Here is a 22,174-nt window from a genome sequence, read left to right on the forward strand (position 1 = left end):
TGTGATGGATGGTGGCTGATATCCATAAAGTGCCATAAATGGGGTCATTTTTGTTGATGTATGGAAGGAATTGTTATACCACCATTCAGCCAGAGGCAACCATTTGACCCATTGTGTATGTTTATCAGATACAAAGCAACAAAGATATCCTTCCAAAAATTTGTTTACTATCTCATTTTTCCCATCAGATTGAGGATGAGAAGATGAGCTATGAGTTAACTGAGTACCAAGACAAGAAAATAATTCTGTCCAAAAATTTCCAGTGAAAATGGGATCTCTGTCACTTACAATAATCTTTGGGTTTCCATGTAGCTTTTGAATTGTTTCCATAAATGCAGAAGAAACTGTACTGGCTTTAAATGGATGTGATAATGCACAAAAGTGTGCATACTTGGTAAGTCCGTCAACTACCACCATGATGACACTCTTTCCCTCAGACTTGGGTAAACCTATGATAAAATCCATTGAAACCTCCTCCCAACGTTGGTTTGGAATGGATAAAGGTTGTAATAGACCCTGCGTCTTAATTGTTTCAACTTTATTTTGTTGGCAAACCAAACATTCCGCCACAAACTTTTGAATATCTGATTTAAGGCCATCCCAAAAAAATTCCTTCTTGACCCTGTGGTAAGTTTTTAAAAATATTAAGTGCCCTCCTAAGGGAGAAGTGTGCAATTCCATAAGAATATTTTGTTTTAGCTAGGAATTCTTACAGAGGTATAAGCGATCTTTGTACCATAACAAATCATTTTGCCAGCTAAATGTATTAGATGTACTGGAATCTTGTTGTAATTTTCGAATAAGTGCCCACAATTCTTCGTCATTCTTCCATTCTTCCCTTGCTTCGTTTATCCAATCTAGTTGGATAATAGAAATGGTGCACAACAATGCTTCCACATCCTCATCCTTTCTTGAGAGTGCATCTACCACCACATTTTGCTTCCCTCTTTTGTAGATGATTTCAAAGTCATAACCCAACATCTTTGTGACCCACTTTTGTTGCTCTTCAAAGAATAATCTTTGTTCTAAAATGTATTTAAGGCTATCATGATCCGTTTTTACCTTGAAGTGTCTTCCCATTAGGTAGGGTCGCCATTTCTTAAGTGCATGGAGTATTGCCAACATTTCCTTCTCATAAATAGCTTTGTGTAAAAACTTTCCCTTGATTGGACAACTTTCAAAAGCAATGGGTCTTTCATATTACATTAAAACAACACCAATTCCATTTCCTGAAGCATCACATTCCACAATAAAGGTTTTTGTGAAGTCTGGTGTAGCTAAGACCGGTGCTTAGCACATTGCCTCTTTAAGATGTTCGAAGGCCTTTGTTGCTGCTGGAGTCCATGAAAATGCATCTTTCTTCAATAATGTTGTTAGAGGTGCTGCTATTCTCCCATAATTCTTAACAAACTTGCGATAATACCCTGTCAACCCAAGAAATCCTCGCAGATGCTTTATGGATGTGGGGATTTTCCATTCCTTAATGGCTTTAATTTTGCTAGGGTCTACCTTAACTCCTTCATGAGATACAATATGACCCAGATATTCCACCTCTTGTACTCCAAAGAAACATTTGGATCTTTTTGCATATAATTGTTTCTCTTCCAATAGTTGTAGCACCCTGTCAACATGTTCAACATGATCCTTCCAAGACTTGCTACAGATTAGTATATCATCAAAAAATACTAACACAAATTTTCTAAGGAATGGTTTGGAAAAGGAATTCATCAAACCTTGAAATGTTGAAGGTGCATTGGTAAGGCCAAAAGGAATGATCAAAAATTCATAATGACCCTCATGAGTTCCAAATGTTGTTTTTGGAATGTCTTCAGTCTTCATTCTGATTTGATGATATCCTGAACGAAGATCCAACTTGGTGAAGTAAATTAATCCATGCAATTCATCCAGTAATTCATCAATGACAGGAATGAGAAACTTATCTCTAATAGTGAGCTTGTTGAGCTCCCTATAATCCGGACACATGCGCCATGATCCATCCTTCTTGTGCACCAATACTACTGGAGTATAGAAAGAACTTTGACTCGGTTGAATTATACCAGCCTCTAGCATTTCTGCAACCATATGTTCAATTTCACTCTTTTGGGCATAGGGATATCTGTACGGCCTGATGTTTGGAGGAACACTTCCTGGAATCAGATGAATAGCATGATCATGATCACGAATAGGTGGGACACCTTTGGGAGTCTCAAATACCTTGGAATGATTGTCCAAGACTTTTTGGAGATCTCGAGAAATAGATGATTCCAATGTGGAAACATCTAGCGAACATAATTGTGCAATTACACCTCTTTGTTCCTTTTTTAGAAGCTTTGTCATACCGTTAGAGCTGATTATCTTTCCCAGTTTCCCTGAAATACCCCTTAATTCAACTTCCTTTCCTTCCACAGAAAATTTCATGAAAAGTTCTTGAAAATTAAAAGCTATTATACCCAAGGATTGTAGCCATTGGACTCCTAGTACAACATCAGCACCTCCCATTGGAATGGAAAGCATTGGGCTAGTCAATACATATTGTCCCATGGATAACTTGATATTATGGCACTTTCCTGAGCAATTTATTGTTCCTCCATTTGCAACCATCACTTGACACTCTGGTGCTAGATATAAGAAGCAATTCAATTCTTTTGCTACCTTACAATGAATAAAATTGTGGGTACTTCCTGAATCAATCAACACTATTACATTTTTCTTCTTGATTTGTCCTTCTATCTTGATGGTTTGAGGAGTGGTAATTCCCGCCAACGCATTATAAGATATGGTTGGATTCATTTCTTCTTTATCTAGGATTTTTTCCTGGAGTATATCCTCTTCTTTTGACCTTTCTTGCTCCTTTTCTTCTTCATCTTCACAATCTATGTAGAATAATATCTTCTTAGCACACTTATGACCTTTAGTGTATTTGTTATCACAACTATAACAAAGCCCTTTTGCTCTTTTTTCTTCTAATTGTTGTGGTGTCAACCTTATAGGTTGTGGAAGACTAGGGGCAACAACACTTCCATCTTTATAGTTGTGAGTGGTATGCTTCCTGGTTGCCACAATTTTGCTTTCCATTTTTCTTGCTAACCTGAATGCCTTCTCTAATGAATCAGGTTCCCAAAGGCAAACATCATGTTGGATATTATCCTTTAAAGTCCCTATGAACACATCAATCCTATGCTCCTCTGGAATATTTTTTACCCTTATGTTCAATTTTTGGAACTCCTCAATGTGCTCCATTATAGAACCCTTTTGTTTGAGACTTATCAATTGGCTAAAAAAAGTGTTGCTTTTTGTATCCTCATAATGTGCTGCCAATTCTTTCGTAAAAATTGCCCAAGTGATAATTTGTTTACGAGAGAAAAGCCATTGATACCATGCAAACTGATCTGGTTCCGAATATAAAGTTGCAATACGTACCTTTTGTGTGTTTTGCACATTATTGAGATCGAAAAAATGCTCCATCTGTAATATCCATGTTGCGGGATCCTTGCCATCAAACTTCCTCATATCAATTTTTGGAATATGGTCGATCTTCGATCCCACATTAGAGTCTATGAAATCATGATTAGCATTTCTTTTGTTAGCATCATGAGTTTCCTTTACTACCTTTTCACCATTAGTAAGTATTTCTTGTAGAAACTTTGTCAAATCTGTCTTCAAATCTGCCATGTCTCTCTTCAAATCTGTCTTCAAATTATCAATCTTAGCTTCCACGCTCTTTATCTTAGATTCCACACCATTTATCTTAGCTTCTGTTAGCTTTTGTGAGAGTGAAATTTGTTGCTCTTGGTCTTGTAATTTTGATATATCATGTAGCATTTCTTCCTCTTCTTCATGAGTCATGCTAGGGATTTCAAGTTGCTTCCTAGGTGTTTGCATTTTCTTTCCTCGAGGCGTCAGTTACCTATAAAAATGCTCTACTATGCCCTTTGAATTCCTTCAAAATAATTTTTCAAACCAAGCTTAAGCAAAAATTTAAAAAAATCTACACAACTTTTTTCACTTTGTAGGAGCTCGATATTGTCTCTAATGTCTCTCTGTAATTTCAGATCATCCAGTTCTAAAATTAAAACTTATAGTAGCCCTCTATATCGTCTTTTCAATGCCACCAGTTTTATCCCAATTGGATTCTCCAAGGAAGAGTTATGTCAAATCTCCCAAAGTGACCTGATTATAGACTAGTTCAGTAGAGCGAGCTTGTAAAACGTGCCACGTGTCCCTGTTTCGACCTTTGGCTCTAAAAACGATATACAAGAAACTACAATCTGTCCTCTTTCTATACCTTCTTACGAAATTTCAATCCGATGCTCAGAGAGAAAGTTATGATGATTTTCCCCAGGTCACTTGTTTGGAATGTAATTTAGGAGTCTGCAAAAAGACCAACTTCCTCAGATCATATCTCCGCCAATATAGTGCGAAAAGATCTGAACTTTGGATCCAAGATTCAGCACGATGTATTCTCAAATGGGTTTTTTTCTTAGCATTTGAAAAGTCGCAAAAAAAAGTTATAGGGAAAATTCCACGATGACCTGTTTGGAGCACTGAAACCCTAGAATCCAAAGCTCTGATACCAAATGTTATGAACCAGCTCAAGAAAAAGATAGAAAAGATAGATCCACGCCTTAGAATTCAACCTCTTCGAGGGGGAAACCTCCTTTAGATTACATAAATGAACAATTCTTGGATGATTCAAATGACAAAACCTCCTTTCTATATATAGGAGTCTTAGGAGTCACTGTATAACCCAGCCGACCTAACAATAATAATATAAGGCCACAAAAATAACAATAGAGGGATTCTATGGGGCACAGTAATAACAATATGGGGACAATAACGGCACAACAATATTAATAAGGGATACAACTATAATAGTAATGGGGTAATCACTAGTATTATAGGGACCCAACAGACAAGCTTAAAGAGATGAGCTCCCTTTTATTCAAACTTTTACATTTTTTGGAACATATGTACTTTTGAAGAAATTCACATTTACCCCTTGTGTAAATCAAATGAATTACCAATGATTTGCTTTTAAATTGTAGCTAATTATATTAAAGTCTACGATAAGTAGGTGTTTATAATATTTCTTGAAAAATAGAATGTTGACATAATCACAAGTCAATTAGAATTTTGAGCCTCAAAAGTTTGACCATTGCATAGATGCATTCAATGCTAACCATTGTATTGGAAATATGTTGGCTGAAAACATATATCTAACAATGTTAGCTTCAATGAAATATTTATCATCAGAGAATTATTGTAGTATCATCCTTTATAAGTGACCTTCTTACATTAATGATTATATCATCCATACATTCAAGAGACAAATACAGAAATGCTAAATAATTGATGAGATAATGGACACAGTACAAGATATTGTATTTATTTATGTATGTGTAGGTGAAGGGGCATAATTATTCTAAAAGACATGATAGATAATAATGTTTACATAATGGCATATACGATTATGCTTTTGATGTATTACAAGTTTCTCTCTTTTGGAGATGCTTCAGCCTTAAAGCATACAAAAGGAAGCAAGACGAGAAAACAATTGAAACTTGGAATTGTACTTGTACATTGTAGGTGAATGGATCCAACCAAGATCTACTTTTATTGGAATTATTTGTTGAGAAATATTTTGAATGAATCTTATTGCAACTTGCAATATAACTGTGTATGTTGTTGTTGATAAGGTTTGGAACAAAAGTAAGATTCTTTGAAATGTATGTAAATTGGTGCCTATTTAGATGCCAATAGATTGTCTTATTAAGGTGATGAGTTTTGTGATTAAGATGATGGTAAGGTTTGTCTCGAGGACAATTTTCTTTATCATAGGTTCAAATTAATGACATTCATCTTTACTTTCAAGTTTTGTAGTCATATGTCCAACAATTGCTTTAAATGATTTACCAATGGATAATATTTCATTAGGAACAATAGATTGATCTTCAAATTCAATCATAATCATAGATCACAATTTGAATTTTGAACAAGATTATTTCCTCTTTTTAATCATTTGATTTTGATTTTTAGGATGAGTAATTTGTTTCTCTCTTATTTCCTCTTGATGATATTCTACTATTTTTCCTTGTAATCTTCTTATCGGAAATTCCCAAATTTGTACCAAAACCATCATGTGACAAATTGTTATCAGAAATTCCCAAATGTTTACCAAAATTACTCAAATCCTTTATGAAAACCCAAGTTTGGGTCTACTCCTAGAACAAAATAGGTCTTGTATTGGGGATGGACATGGACATATGTTATATAAATATTTCAAGATCTATGACTGGATCTTGAATTTGACCTTCCTTTGAATTTGGAAATTTTACTTCAATTTCTTCTTCATCACCTTCAAATGGAGGACCAAACATTATTTCTTCTTGAACTTCTATTGAACTTGGAAATTTTTATTCAATTGCTTCTTCATCACTTTCAAATGGAGGACCAAAAATTCTTTCTTCTTGACACATTTTATCAACCCTAAGGTAGAGGGCCTTCTTCAACATGATGAAAATGTTATTTTTTTCAACATGGGACACATCACTTCCTTCGAAACCTTCCCTTTCCAAGGTTCTATAGCTAGCCCTTTGTAATTCCATTTAGACTTGAAGAAAAAAAATATCATCATGGTATCCTCATAAGAGAGGCCAAGTACCAAAGATGCCAAGTATACTAAGGGTGGATAATAAGAGTCCTAACATATTTATAATTCAAACCATTCAAGTGAAGATATACAATGTGTCATAATAAAGGAGAATAATTTTAGAGGCAAGAAATATTGGGGATCTTTGCCAATGATTTTCCTTCAAATTTGATTTATAAATAGTAGCTGTAGATTTTAGCAGGTCAAAATATTTTAGCCAGATATTAATAGTAGGATGCTCATTAGTGCAACTCTATATTGCTTTTAAGAGGGGGTTGAATTCATAAGAACCGAGGAACACTTTTGGAGGGTAATTTTTTAAACTTTGATCGAAAGAACTAAGTGTTGGCCATGTGGATACGTGAAAAATATGTAATTTAATTATGAAATGGCATCTCAATGGATTATTGATAGCTTATGTTGTCCAAATTGTTAATGGCTTACTCAACCTATTTTCTAATCTTGATTTTTAAAATATGCACTATTTTGAGGATGCCCCATTTGATGTCAAGCATTCTTTCACAAATTCCACCTATTAGAGGTAGTTTGAGTCTGCTCTAACTAGATTAGCCTTGCTTCTTGCTTGGCCTATAGTTGAATCCCTTGGTTTAAGTTCTCCACAACTGTGCTATTATTATTATCTTTAAATTTTTTAGTTTTCATTTGGAGTTTCTCTTTGGGATGAAAATTGCTTCCCTTGGATGGTATAACAAAATTTGTAGTGTGGTTAGCGTTCATAACATTATTTCTTTGGTGTTTTATTTTTGTCATTTCAAATTGATATAAATAATAGAATTTGAATACAATTGTTATGTCCTACTTAAAATCGTTGTCTCAAGTTTGTGTGGATTGCATGAACCAAATATGGTAAATTTCATATTCAAGCCCTAAATTTTATATCTACTTCATAAAGTCTAACATTGAATCCAAGACCACAATAAGCCCTTGTTAATTATGTATGTGATTTCTAGTTGTTTAGACCAAATTAACCTCTTTTGTGAAGCTATTTTCACCAGATTTAGTGTGGATGGAGAGCCTCTTAGAGTGCAGTTTGATATATTATTGAGGTTTGTACTGGAGTTGTGTTTTATGGCTGGTAAGGAAGATGAGGTAGCCTATTTTAAACACCATAGGAGTTCCATATGTTGTGAAATAAGTGATGTTGAAAGAAAATTGAAGACTTTCTTTGGGGGATTGCAATGAACTCTGAAATTAGGGCAGTGTTACCATTGATTATATACTCCCAATTCACGGTCGAACAGTAACTATACTTTAGTCCCTTTCTATTCACTTCTAATTCATTCGCGTGAGGATTCATTTTTCTTTTGAAAAATAGTTAATGAATTCAATGTAGGAAATTAAGTACCACGTCGTGCATGCCACACAATTGATACTTTAAACATAAATTTGAGATCAATCCTATCTACTTCACACATGGTCACCAAATGTTTAATGAGATCGATCCTTGGTAGACAATCACCTCCACTACGCTGGCAAACAATTTGACATACAAATTGAAGTGCCCACCTTATGAGGGTATCTCTTCAATTATTTTTGACAACATTACCTTCATCATGTGCAGTTTTCATTTTCATGTTTGTTGGTTGCATGTCCAAATATAAATGCATTTATTTTCATTAAAAGAACTCATTTTTGTAGTTTTCGTATTCATAAAAATGGAATGCACAGTTTGTAAATATAAAAAATTTAATAATTGTTTTTTTTTTTTTTGAAAATTAAGTTAAGAAGTAGTTTTTAAATGTTAAACTTATATATATATATATATAGAGAGAGAGAGAGAGAGGAAATTAATTTGGGCTAATACTTTTCAATTGATCTACACTCACAATCTTAAAGACCAAAACTTGAAATTTTTTCCAAACAAATCATTGTTTAAAATAAAGAACTAGAGAAAATCATCTCACAAAATATAGATGTGCACTCTCTTTTTAAAAAAACTCCTCTAAAAAAAATTCCTTACAAACTTTATCTCAAATCCTTTAATTTTTTTTTACCAACTTTGTTTTTAAAATAAAACATTTTTTTTTAATTTTAACTTTAATTCTTTTAATAACTTTAAAAAAAAATTATAATAACAAACTCCTCTTTTTTTCAAGTAATATCTTATTTAAACAAACTCTTTTTATAAAAAGGTTTATCTTAAATAAAATTATTAATTCAAAACCCTTTTATTACCAATAATCTAATTCGAAGGCCTTTTCGTAATTGATCATATGGACTATTTTAGAAATACCGGGTGACGAAGCCTTAGTTTGACTTTTGTGAAAGAATGTAATACTTGGATGTTTCGTTACATTGTTGTCGAGCGCAAACAAACAACCCATGGTGCCTTAAGTCACACAATTAGCTTCTTCAAAACAACATAGACTTTTTTTCTTAGACTTCTTGGTCTTTACTGCTCTCTCTCGAGTTTTATGCAAGCTAAAGCTCTGACACCATCATAAAGAATGAAGTGGAACAAAGATTTGATATTCTCAATATTCAAAATAGTTAAGTAAAATACATAAATATATATATATATATATATATATATATATATATATATATAACAATAAATTAATGGAATAAAACTCGACTAAACTAAAATAAAACTAAAATGACTATAATACTTAACGACTAATTTAAAATAAAATTAAAATAACTATAACACTTAACAGACAACCTAATCAAATGTGATGATACTTAACATAATCCAATGTGATGATACTTAATAAACAATAAATTAATATGTAAATAAAAACTAGTTAAAAATATCTTTCAATAGATTTCAATATATTTAACACTGAGAGTGAAAGGTAATATGGAAATGGCAAGCAAGTGACCAGTACGATGTTAGTATTTGTCATTATATTGCTCTAAAAATCTGATATCGATAAGGATATCTTTAAAATAATATTTTGCGTGAGATTTTAATATAAATTCATCACATGTGACTTTGACGAAAACATGCAACAACATAGCGATCATGTCGTTTCCTTTAGATTCATTAAGATACTGCATATCTTATAAGTGATATCAAGTATTTCGTGTCACCCACTTCATCACAAATGTCTACCACTAACATCTCTTTATGAAACCTTTTCACCAGTGACATGATGGCCTCTCTCTCACATCTGTCAAAGAGACAATTACCCAACCACTGACATCATGACTACTCATTTTAAAAAAACAAAATCCGATTGTCCATGCTTTTCCTTCACAGAAATTTCTAACATCTTTGGAAGAATGAAAGGATCCCATTATTCATCGGTTTCTTCCATATAGCATTTCAAATACCAACAAATTCATTTTTTCTGAATATAGAGTCGTTGCGGTGGTCCTTACTGAGAATATAGAGTCGTCGAGAAAGCACAGAAATGAAAATTAATTATCGTCTTCTCACAAAGGATCTGCAAGATAAATTTTCGGTTAAATTCAGAAATGGTTTTTGTCTGTGTGAAGAATTCGCTCAATCCAAATATAACCATTGGACATTCTGAAAAATGATATAACATATTTTACGGTGGTGAAGGATTTGTGTTCGTGATATCGAATAACTATAAAGAGATTAGATATACTTCTAATAACTTTTTTCAAATGAGAAAGTCAGTGCATGTATATATAATTTTGTCTCAGATTGGACAACAGAGACTTGTGAGACTAAACTTGTCACGACCCCACCCTATAATGTTCTAAGATTATTTGTGGGTATTGTGCGGCACCAACACAATTTCATCTTTTCAAGATACTCTTACCCAAACTATGCCTACTTTCAATATTTAGCCAATTATTTGTTCAAGTGTATTCTTACTCAATTATGCAAAGGAATTACATTTACTTCAATTCATATTATATCTGCTTCATCAATGTGCAATATTATAAACAAAGAATACAAGTATATGATGGGAGGGGGAAACTCCCCAAGTAGTTCGCCCCAACTATTATAAATATTCAAAGTTACAAAGTACCTTTACAACGGGTCAGCCACGCCAATATGCAATGGGCTACCTCTACAAAATATAATGGAAGTGCCATGCCCTTACGTTGTGCGCACTCATAAAAGTAAACCAACCATGTGCCCAACCTGTCATTGATGCACTATAGGAAACCCCAAGAAATTTTCACCCAAAGTAACCAAGTTCGGCCCTCTCCTACGGAAATTTGACCTTTCAAATGTTTGGCCCCTCTTCCTTTAGCGAACTACCCAACCTGCATTTTTACCAAGTCGTGCAACCCTTCCTTCTTGTTCGTCCCGCGGTTCTGCGATTCACCTTTTGACTTCATGTTTTGTGTGAGCTCATTGGTGATGTCCTCCTCCAACTCATCCCACTCCTACTTATACATGTTTGTCGCCACCCTTGTGTTTGAGTTGATGCCCCTCATGTTGAGTCGATGCCCCTTCACATGTGTTAGCCAACATAACGTATGTGCATATGTCGCGTGGTGTTCGCCCATAGCTTGCCATGTTCTACACTCAACACCCATGCCCATAGAATGGTTCATTTAGTCAACTTTCCCATCATTCGTCCACACGCCCACCCGTGCGCACATCCTGCCCGCGTTCTCCAACTCCCCCGAGGCTCCTCTCTGTGCCCACGCATTCGTCTCGCCTTCTTTCCCTATGCTCTTTTGCTCGCAAGTCACACATCAGTTCATCCTTCGCTAACACGCTTGACACCCATACACTCACACACTCGAGTAACTTGGGCACGCATGTTGCCAACTCTTTGAATTGGTTTTTTATGTGTCACCCTTGGGCACCTAGACTTCATGCGAGTGTGTCCATCTTGCAACCTGCCCACTTGGTTCGGTATTTTGACTCTTCAAGTGTCTGTTAGTGGTCATGGGCGACCCTTTCCTCCCCCACTCTAAAAAGGTTGTCACCTTCGACAATATCATCTCAGCAAACTCCATCAATAAGACCAAATTTCGCAAAGTGCTACCAGCTCCAACATCAATCGTCCTTGTTGCATAACTCCTTCCCTTCATCACACAAACCTCCATCAAGGCTCATGACTCTATGTGGGTAAGACTCCTCAATCCATGGTCATCAGCCATAACTTGCCATAATCCTCCATACTATCCCATCTCGTGGAAGGTTGCTCCCTCCAAGTCAATTGTATGGTATCGCTGCAACATATATCGGGCCAACCTACTACATCTCGTCATCATTGAACTGTTGTTACAATACTTCAACTCAACTCCAACATATCTTAACACATTTCACGGCCCCATGACTTGAACTAGTTGGGTAGTTAATCCAACTATCACGTCTAGACCATGAGAATGCACCTCCTCATGCCTTTGTTAATCATTTCTCCAACATGTTGTCACATATTCAACTCGATCAAGAACTCTTCCCATCAATCCAATGCTCAATGTGCCATATCCAGGTCCATGAAGAAGTCTCCATCTTATCTGCGATATGCTACCCACCAATGTTGTGAAAGAGGAAAGTTTACACCTGCCTCATCATCTCGTCCATGTGCTACCCATGGTCATAGACCAACAACCTCCATGTTCATAAAAAATGGCTAAGTCTCAGCGGCTCAACCCGTGCCTATGTGCTCCCACCTAGACACCTCCATCATTGCAACTCCATCCAACTCCAAAGTGTCTTGCCTCTATAGAATCCATGAAGTCACTCCTCACGAAGACATCCCATACTATGCCTAAGGTATGCGTCCCATACTGCATCAATGTCAAGTGTCAAACTGACCTCATCTCCTTAATGAACCAGATACTCCAAGACTCCATAGTATGAAGTCTTCATCGGCTTTAACTCTCTCAAGTCATCATAAGCTCCCAATAACCATCTCCATCCAACATTTCGGCAAGCACACTTGTCTTGATCACAAGAATCATCACAAGTTGCCTTTACCCACTTCATTGTATGAATTCTCTCATAGGTTGCCCATGTTCTCCTTCAAAATGACCATGATCTTATTGTTCAAACATGTCTAACATACCCATTGGTCCATTTGTAAAATGTCCTCATGTCGCATTGGCAAGTCCATCTTGCCCACATCCTTGCCTTGGAAATTCTCCGTGATGTCAATATACGACATGAATACAAGTTCTCTCACTTGATGCCTCTGCACGAAGTTTTCCATGCGTCCTTCTTCTTTAACTCGATGCCCATGACTTCAATTTCCCAACTTGTCCACTTCAGCAACCCATCCCAACTTCAGTCGTCACATCCTTTCCTTCATTCAGGTTCGTGCCCTCAGTCGCTCTACCTTCATATCATTATCACATGTTCCTTCCTTCATCGTTGTCTCCTCCACTAAAGTTCCACCAAGACTACTCCTTGGCCTCAACGAAACTGCAATGATGAAGTACACCCAAATCATTTGTATATCAAGTTTCCTCCACTTCAGTTCGATATGGGCTCCTTCGTCTTGTCCATGAGTCATGTCAGACACCTAGCCAATTCTCCATTCGACTAAGAATTAATCATTCATTGCAAAGTTCATTACGTTCCACCATTGTTACGAGCATTCACACCTTCTACCCCAAGGTTGCAAACAGCCCCAACAAGTCCTGCAACAAAAAATGTTCCTTGATGCCCAACTACACAAGGTCTCATTCCAATCATCCATCAAAATACTTTCCATTTCATCGGAAAACACATACTCCCTTTTCCCATCTCTACATGTGGCCCATCTTCTACGGATTCCAATGAAACACAAGTTATAGTAATACTTACATTTTCATGAGGTCGCTCCAAGTGAGTGCCTCCTTCCTCCAATGGCTACATTGTGCACGAATCTAGTTCAACTTGGGCAAGTAATATCGCGCCAAGTTCCTCATTTTTTGTCGGCACATCTGCAACACTTACTTCCTCATCATATCTTACATCTCCACCTTCATAGAAATCGACAGCTTTATCCCACCCAACAGCCCATCCACATCGAAGAATCTCTCCTTTAACTTCATGCTCCAAAACTTCAACTTCATTCCAAATCCTCGGCCTAACTTCCTTCATGCTCTCCAAACTATACAAGGTCTACATAGTTCTTTCATGGCACCCTAGCCAACTTTCCATCACTTAACTCACCCCTTGACCCAAGTCTATGTTGTTGTCAAACACGTCACATGGCAACCACAAATCAACTCTTACACTTCGACCTATTCACCCAACAAATCATGGTAGTTGTGCCTCCAAGTACCCAATCCCTTTAGCTCGGCCTTGACCCTAACATGCCTCTACCGCTCCCAAACTTCAACACTTCAAATTAGATCGATCTTACTCAAACCAAGCTTTGATACCATCTATCACGGCCCCACGCTATGATGCCTTAAGATCATTTGTGGGCATTATGTGGCACCGACATAATTTCACATTTTCAAGTTACTCTTACCCGGACTACGCCTACTTCCAACACTTAGTCAATTATTTTTTCAAGTGTTTTCTTACTCAATTATGTAGTGGAATTACATTTACTTCAATTCATATTACATCTACTTCATCAATGTGTGTTATCCATCAACAAACATAACAGTTCAACAATAATGAAATATCGTAAAAAGAGAATACAAGTATATGATGGGAGGGGGAAACTCCCCAAGTAGTTCGACCCAACAATTATAAATCTTCAAAGTTACAAAGTATCTTTACATTGGGTCAGCCACGCAAATATGTAGTGTGTTGCCTCTACAAATTATAACAAAAGTTCTAAACCCTTACATTGTGAGAACTCATAAAATTAAACCAACCATGTGCCCAACCTATCGTTGGCACACTATAGGAAAACCCAAGAAATTTGCACCCAAAGTGACAAACTTCGACCCTCCGTTGTGGAAATTTTACCATTCAAAATTTTGACCCCTTTTCCTTTAGCGGACTGCCCAACCTGCATTTTTACCAAGTCGTGCGACCCTTCATTCTTGTTCGTCCCACAGTTTTGTGATTCACCTTTTGAATTCATGTTTTGTGCGAGCTCGTTCGTTATGTCCTGCTCCAACTCATCCCACTCCTACTTAGAAATTCTCATCACCACCCTTCTGTTTGAGCCGGCGCCCCTCATGTTGATTCGATGCCCCTTCACATGTGTTGGCCAACATAACATATGTTCATATGTCGCGTGGTGTCCTCCCATAGCTTTTTGTGTTCTACACTCAACACCCACGCCCATCGCATGGTCTATGTAGTCGAATTTCCTGTCATTTGTCCACGCGCTCGCCCACACACACATTCTTCCCGCATTCTTCAACTCGCCCCACATGCCTCTCCATGCCTGAATGCTCGTCTCGCCAACTTTCCCGCACGTCACACATTGGTGCGCCCTTTGCTAACGCACCCGATAACTTTGTGCTCACCTGCCTCACCCTCTCGAGTGAATTGGGCGCACATGTTGTCAACTCCTTTAATTCGTGTTGTGTGTGTCACCCTTGGGTGCCCAACCTCCATGCAAGTGCGCCAATCGTGTGACCTACCCACTCGGTTCGGTTTTTTGACTCTTCAAGTGTCCGTTGATGGTCATGGATGCTCGTTGGCCATGGCGCCATCTTGAGGCCCTAACTAAATCCCACACCTACTTGTTGGACCAAAGCCTCAAAAGTTATTAGGTATTTATTTACTTTAATTTATGATTGCATCGAGAGTTAGTAGTTAAGTTATTTTTATGATTGCAATTGGAATTTTCAATTTGTTTCGGTATAGACTTTAACTTTAACCTTACATTACAAAATTTAAAATAAATTTTAAAAATAAATATATATATATATATATATATATATATATATATATATATATATATATATATAATTTAAAGAATTAAAATTAGTCTATATTCATTTTTAAATATAGATTTATGAATTTATTAAATGTCAAAATTTATTATATATTATAATGTAGATTTAAATAATTATAAATATTACAAATTAATAAATTATATATGATATAAGTTTATTTTATAATTACAGTAATTTATATTTGTTTATTTAAATTTTTATAATTATTAAAGTTGTAATTACAAAATTTTGATTCTAAATTTTTAATATATTTATATTAAACATTTATAATCACAATATATAATTAATTCATAATTGTGTTTCTATTTATTAATATAAATTATTTAAATATGTATTAAATATCAAATCAAATTTAAAATTTTATAAATTTAAAATATTTTCTCATTAAATTAAAATTATCTTCATTTATATATATTACTTATAATTTTATTTTTTTGTTATTATATTAACTAATTCTTGTGAGTTTCATAATGAAAGTGGGAATAGCATTAGATCATCAATAAGCGTTAGTATTAATGTGAGTTTTAAAGAAATGTTAATCTTTACCTATAATAATATTAATTCTGATAATCAACTTGCAATTTAATAAATCTTTATCCAAATGCACAATAACATTTCCAGCTATCTCATATGAATATAATGGTGATAACGAGATAAAATTACTTAACGAGTTAGTGCACATTCCCATATATTTTCACATGAACATTGATAGTAACGAATTACTACTTACTGCTAAAACACATGCATTAAAGATTAGATGAACCTATGGCCAAATGAGTGATGTTGACTGATGAGGGGTGTTCCACCCATTCGTAGTTGATTGATAACTCAAATTTCTTTACCCCCAAGCATGGTATTATGATTTTATATAAATGACTTACTCAAGTCTACCTATTCTTGATCTGCAAATTTTTATCACTTTCAATATTAGATGGTGGAATAACTTGACGTAGCCTCATCGTAGCATATCTACCTATGGTTCCACAGCTGGAGACTCCTTTCCCTTTTTCTTCGGGTCATTATGTACTCAACTTGACCCCTCGTAGCCTCATAGCACGCAGGAAAACCTCCCACTATTAGTTAGTTATTACCTAGGACTTGTTCCATCATCAGACCATATCCCATCTACGCTAGGTGGCCCTTAAAATATGTTGTCTATCCCCCATTCAAACTTCCTTTTTAGGGAATCAGAGTTATTTGGCTTGCCATTTGTCCTTCAAAATATTTTCATCAGTCAAGTAGGGATCCCTTCTATAAAATCACTATCCATACTCATTACATCAAATCTACATCTACATTTGTTTATTTATTATTACTGAAATCAAATGTCTGCAATATATATTACAATGTTTGTCACCTGTTCAGGTTCCTTAATTCAAATAATAGTTCACGGTAATTTTCTAAAAAGAAATAAATAGTTTCTGGGCATTACCATTTTCTAGATGTTCATATATGAAAAAGTGAGGTCATAACTTACACAAAGTGAGGCCATAACTTATATCCAACATAACATCAGATGAAAGATTTTTTCACTTGTGTTATCCATCCCATCATTGAGCTTTCTTTCCATGAGATTCTAGCAATACATTGATCTCATTATCTACAATAATTCTTTAATAGCAGACTAAAAGATAGTTGATCATAATGATGTTGTAATCCTAAAGATTGTTGCTATCTCTAATTTCAAGAAGAAAAACATATTTGAACAAAACCATCAAAGAATTAATAGATGTAAATGTTGGATTTGTCATTTGTCTTTCAAAAAAGTTCATCAATCAAATGGGAATCCCTTCTATAAAATCACAATCTATACTCACTAACATCTCTCATCAATCTACATTTGTCTATTTATTATTACTGAAATAAAATATCTACAATATTTATTATAATATCTATCCCATATTCAGATGTCTTATTCAAATAATAGTTAATAATAATTTTCAAAAAAAAATAAATAGTTCGAGGGCGTTACCATTTTCTAAAATTCCATATATGAAAAAGTTGATGAAGTGGATTGAAAACATAACTTTATTTTGACTTCAATGAAATTGAATAATTTCAACTAGTAAATATTACCTTTGGTAAATTAAAAAAACTATGCATACAAGTAGTGGGAGGTGCTAAATATGGATAGGAGATGGAGGAGAGAAGACAAAATCCTTAATTAGGAGAATATGGTCATGAAATCAGGATGTTAGTACCTAAATTTCAAGCATTCTTGGAACGTGTGTATAAAGTTAGAGAAATTAAACGAGAATGAATCATGTTGAGAGAATTATTTTGGAAATTTTTATCGCATGATGATGAGAATTAGTTTCATACAAGGTAAAGAGAATACGATAATGTAATTTTTGAATGGATAATGTAATTTTTGAATGGATTGAAGTATAGATTTATCATATGGTTTTAAGAACTGAGAAGGTGAATATAAGGAGAAATAATAAGGGAAAGTAAGAGAGGAGAAAGAAATAATTTTGGTAGAATACTCTAGAGAAAAGAGAGAGAAAAGATTGAGGTAAATGATTTTGTAAAACAATTTTAAGAAGTAATAATAAAATTGTAAGGAAAAAATGTTGTATAAATGAATGACATTGCTAAAGATTGAGGTAAATGATTTTGTAAAACAATTTTAAGAAGTAATAATAAAATTGTAAGGAAAAAATGTTGTATAAATGAATGACATTGCTATATTAAGTATTCATATATTGGAAGTTGGTATTTGATGATAGATTGGTTTTCCAATAGTGGAATTGCAAAGGGATGATGTTACTTTGCATGTAATAATATAGAAAATGTAAATGAGAATCTATGATTTCCATAATATTTTGAATATTAATGTTTTTAAATGTGAAATCATATTTGTAATAGAAGAAAATAGAGTGGAGCAAATAAGAAAAAGGATGTAGTAATTATACCAAAAAAAGCTAATACAAAAGAATGGAGATTAAGTGGAATAATATCTAATTAAAAAAAAATAGCAAAAAAGTTACAATGAAAGTAAAAATAAAAAAAATGAGAAGATCCTTGATTACCAAGAAATGTTAGATTTTGTTGAAACAATCATGATGGTGTAGAAAAAGGAGCATGGAAAGGTAAGAAAAAACACCGAGATGAAGAAATGTGAGGGAATGATCTCCATCATGTAATATTTGTAGTAATTCCAATATGTAGATGAATTATAGTGAGCAGTAAAAGAGAGAACGATGATGGTGATGGATTTTGACGACGAAGGATTTGTTTATTTAGAGAAGAAAATTATAAAATTGTAGATTACACACAGGAAATCGAAGAATGCAAACTATAAAAGAAGGAAAGATGTGTTGTATAAAGTTTGTATAAAATGAAAAAAATAAATTTAAAAAATTATAATGATATTCAAATTGTTGTTTGAATGACCTTGTGAGAAAAATGCTGACATTTTCCCACCAATTTAGTTTGATTCAAGAGCCTCATTTATGATGTGTTCTTAAGTTTGCTTATATTTGTGTATTAAGAAAAGTATAAAGAGACAAAAATGTAATGCAGTGGAATAGTATAGTTTTAAGGAAAAACTCAAGGAAAGGAATAAAAAATATGAAAAACTATTATGTTTGTTTTTTTTTAATTGAGAAATTAAAGTTTAAAAAGAAAAAAATGTAACGTAATGACATATTTTTCTTTCCGTTAGTAAAGTTTCATAAGCCATTAAAATAAGAATTTTCAATGGTTAAAGTAGTTTTAGGGAAAAAAATCATAAATGAGAAGCTTATGAATGGGAAAATATATTTTTTGGCCTTAGATTAATTTGATTATCTTATTTCTTAGGGTTATATTATTTAGAAACCAATACATAGATTTCATGAATGTACATGGGGTTGAGAATATTAAACATTAATTTAACAAAAAAGAACTTGTAAAATTATATCATCATATTTATTAAAAAAGCTTGTAAAATTATATAATCATATTTATGGTATTAATTAGATTGTAAATTGTGAGATTCATTTTCTCAATTTTAAAAATAATTTTTTTTACAAATTATTATATATATATATATATATATATATATATATATATATATATATAACATTATATTATATTTACATAATATTATATAAGTTATGACTTTGTTTGGTATAAATTATGACCTTATTTTTTTAAATTATTAAGGCATAAATGAATGGGGTAGATAAATCATAAGCAATGTTTCAAAATTATTTATTTATTTTTTAAATTATTGTGAATTATTATATGAATTAAGACACATGAATGGGTAACAAACATTGTAGTAAATATTGCAGATAATGCAATATTTGATTTCGTTAATAATAAATAAATAAATCTAGATTGATGAGAGATGTTAGTAAGTATGGATTTTGATTTTATAGAAGGGATCCCCACTTGATTAATGGAAATTTTTTGAAAGACAAATAGTAAGCCCAAAACTTTCATTCTCTAAAAAGGAAATTCAGATGGGGGATAAAAAAATGATTTTAAGGGCCAGTTAGCATAGAAGTGATATGGTCTGATGATGGAACAAGTCCTAGGCAATAACTAATTGATAGTAGGAGTTTTTCTAAATGCTATGAGGCTACAAGGGGTCAAGTTGAGTGAAGAATGACCTTTAAGGAAAAAGGGAAAGGAGTCTCCAACTGACATAGCATAGATAGATGTGCTAGGCTAAGGTTGTGTCAAGTTGTTCCACCATCTAATATTGAAAGTGATAAAAATTTGAAGATCAAGAATAGGTCGACTTGAGCGAGTCGTTTCTATAAAATCATAATATTGGGCTTGAGTGTGTGTCAATAAAGAAATTTGGATTATCAATCGACTATATATGGTTGGAATGTCCCTCATCAATTTGCATCACCCATCTAGCCACAGGTTCATCTAATATTTAATGCATGTGTTTTCGTTGTAAGTGATAATTTGTTATATCGATGTTCATGTCAAAATATCTTGGATTGTGCACTAACTCGTTAAGTAATGTTATTTCTTTATCACCAATATGTTCACATGAGATAGTTGGAATATATTACTGGAAATTTAATTGTGGATTTCGATAAAGATTTAATAAATTTCAATTTGATTACCATAACTAATATTGTTATGTATGGATTAACAATTCTTTAAAACTTCACATCAAGACTAGCACCTACTGATCCAGGATCGACAATATGGAAATTGTTGAAATTCCTTTAATAAAGTGTCAAATTCGTGAACGCCTAATCCTTACAATAATTCATTTGATTAAGTAGATGGAGAGGGCCAAGGTAGAGCACTTATCATTGAGAGGATGGTTTACATTCTATACACAATAGAATGCCTAGATAGGTAAATGGAGAGGGTTGATGTGAAGATTGTACTAACTCCTCTCTAAAATTTCCTTCTGCACTCACAAGGAAGAATAACCTAGAGTCAAGGGAGAGGATAAGACGACAGTCCTATAACATTCACATTAAAACTTTAGGAAGAGCCTCATAACTAAAGGTTATCTTAGTGGAAGCCTTTGGTTCTAAGGGAAAACATAAGGGTTCAAGAAATGTTGAAGACCCATTTTGTGCCTACCATGTACGAGCTCCCTTCTTCTCATATCTTGTAACCCCTTTGAAGTAAAAGAAAAGGAACTAGGGTATACATGGTGATTGGAAAAGAGGCAATCAAACCTAATTGTAACATGAGGTAGCATACGAACTGACTAGTGTGGAAGGAAATAAAATTTTATAGGCCATAACACAGAATAAACTAGTACCGATCACCTAAATAACAAAGGAAAGGGACTAGTCATAACTAAGAAAAATTACGATATCGCCTACAAGAGTTTTGGGATCCTGAATAACCTCTCGGTATGCCAGTGATGGGAAATTCACAATCCCTGTAGCCAAAAATATCCTAGAAGAGTATATGCTCTAGGGTTGACTAGCCATAATGGAAGGTGAATGAGGGCAACACAAAGTGAAATTAAACTCCACATAAAAAATGAAAATAAAACACTTATAACGCACACCAAAAACCCCATTTGTGACTGAGTGGGAATAAAGTGTCTCAAAACTTATGACCAGGGTTGGTCTAAAGACCAACCAATAACCCCTCGGGAAAGGTCGCAACCCAAGTCAAGGAAACCCCAATCTTAAGGGAGTCAAATCCTATCAAGTTGTATACATTTTATATCAAAAGTTTCATACAGTTAAGGTTTCATAAGGAGAATTTAATAATACATAAATCACAAAAAAAATCATATACCATACATAGAACCCAATATTACAAAGTGATGGAATCACAAGGTTATGGGGGAATACCCATACCATATTTGGCCAAAAGAATGTACACAAAAGAAAAGAGGACCCGTGAATTAATATTTAGAGAAATGTAAATAGCAATGTTTTCCATTAAAACCCTTAAAGGGAAAATATAAAATTAATGTTACAAATTCCATAAACATGGGTCTTAGGGTGTAACTCTCTCCTAGATAATTACAACAATGAAGTCTATCAAACTTCTAAAAATCAATAAAAAGAAGAAAACATCAGAACGAAGCTAATTGTAGCCAACACGAACCAAAACCATGTAAGGAGTTGAAAAAGAAAGGGGGAGTAGCCATCCTCTCATCATAATGCCAAGGGTAAGAATGTTGTAGAGGAGTTCGACCAAAATCTAGCTTAACTCCTTAAGTTAGCCTACAACGAACCATTCCCCAACCCACACTTTTGAAGCAAACCTCATGCCCAACCATATCAAGTGGAATTTAATGTCTCGAAGGATAAGTAACAAAAATTCCAAAATAATTCC

The sequence above is a fragment of the Pinus tabuliformis genome, chromosome 9 (genome assembly GCF_031772625.1).
Source record: "Pinus tabuliformis cultivar Carrire ecotype Pingquan chromosome 9, CPIR1, whole genome shotgun sequence".
Taxonomy (NCBI): domain Eukaryota; kingdom Viridiplantae; phylum Streptophyta; class Pinopsida; order Pinales; family Pinaceae; genus Pinus; species Pinus tabuliformis.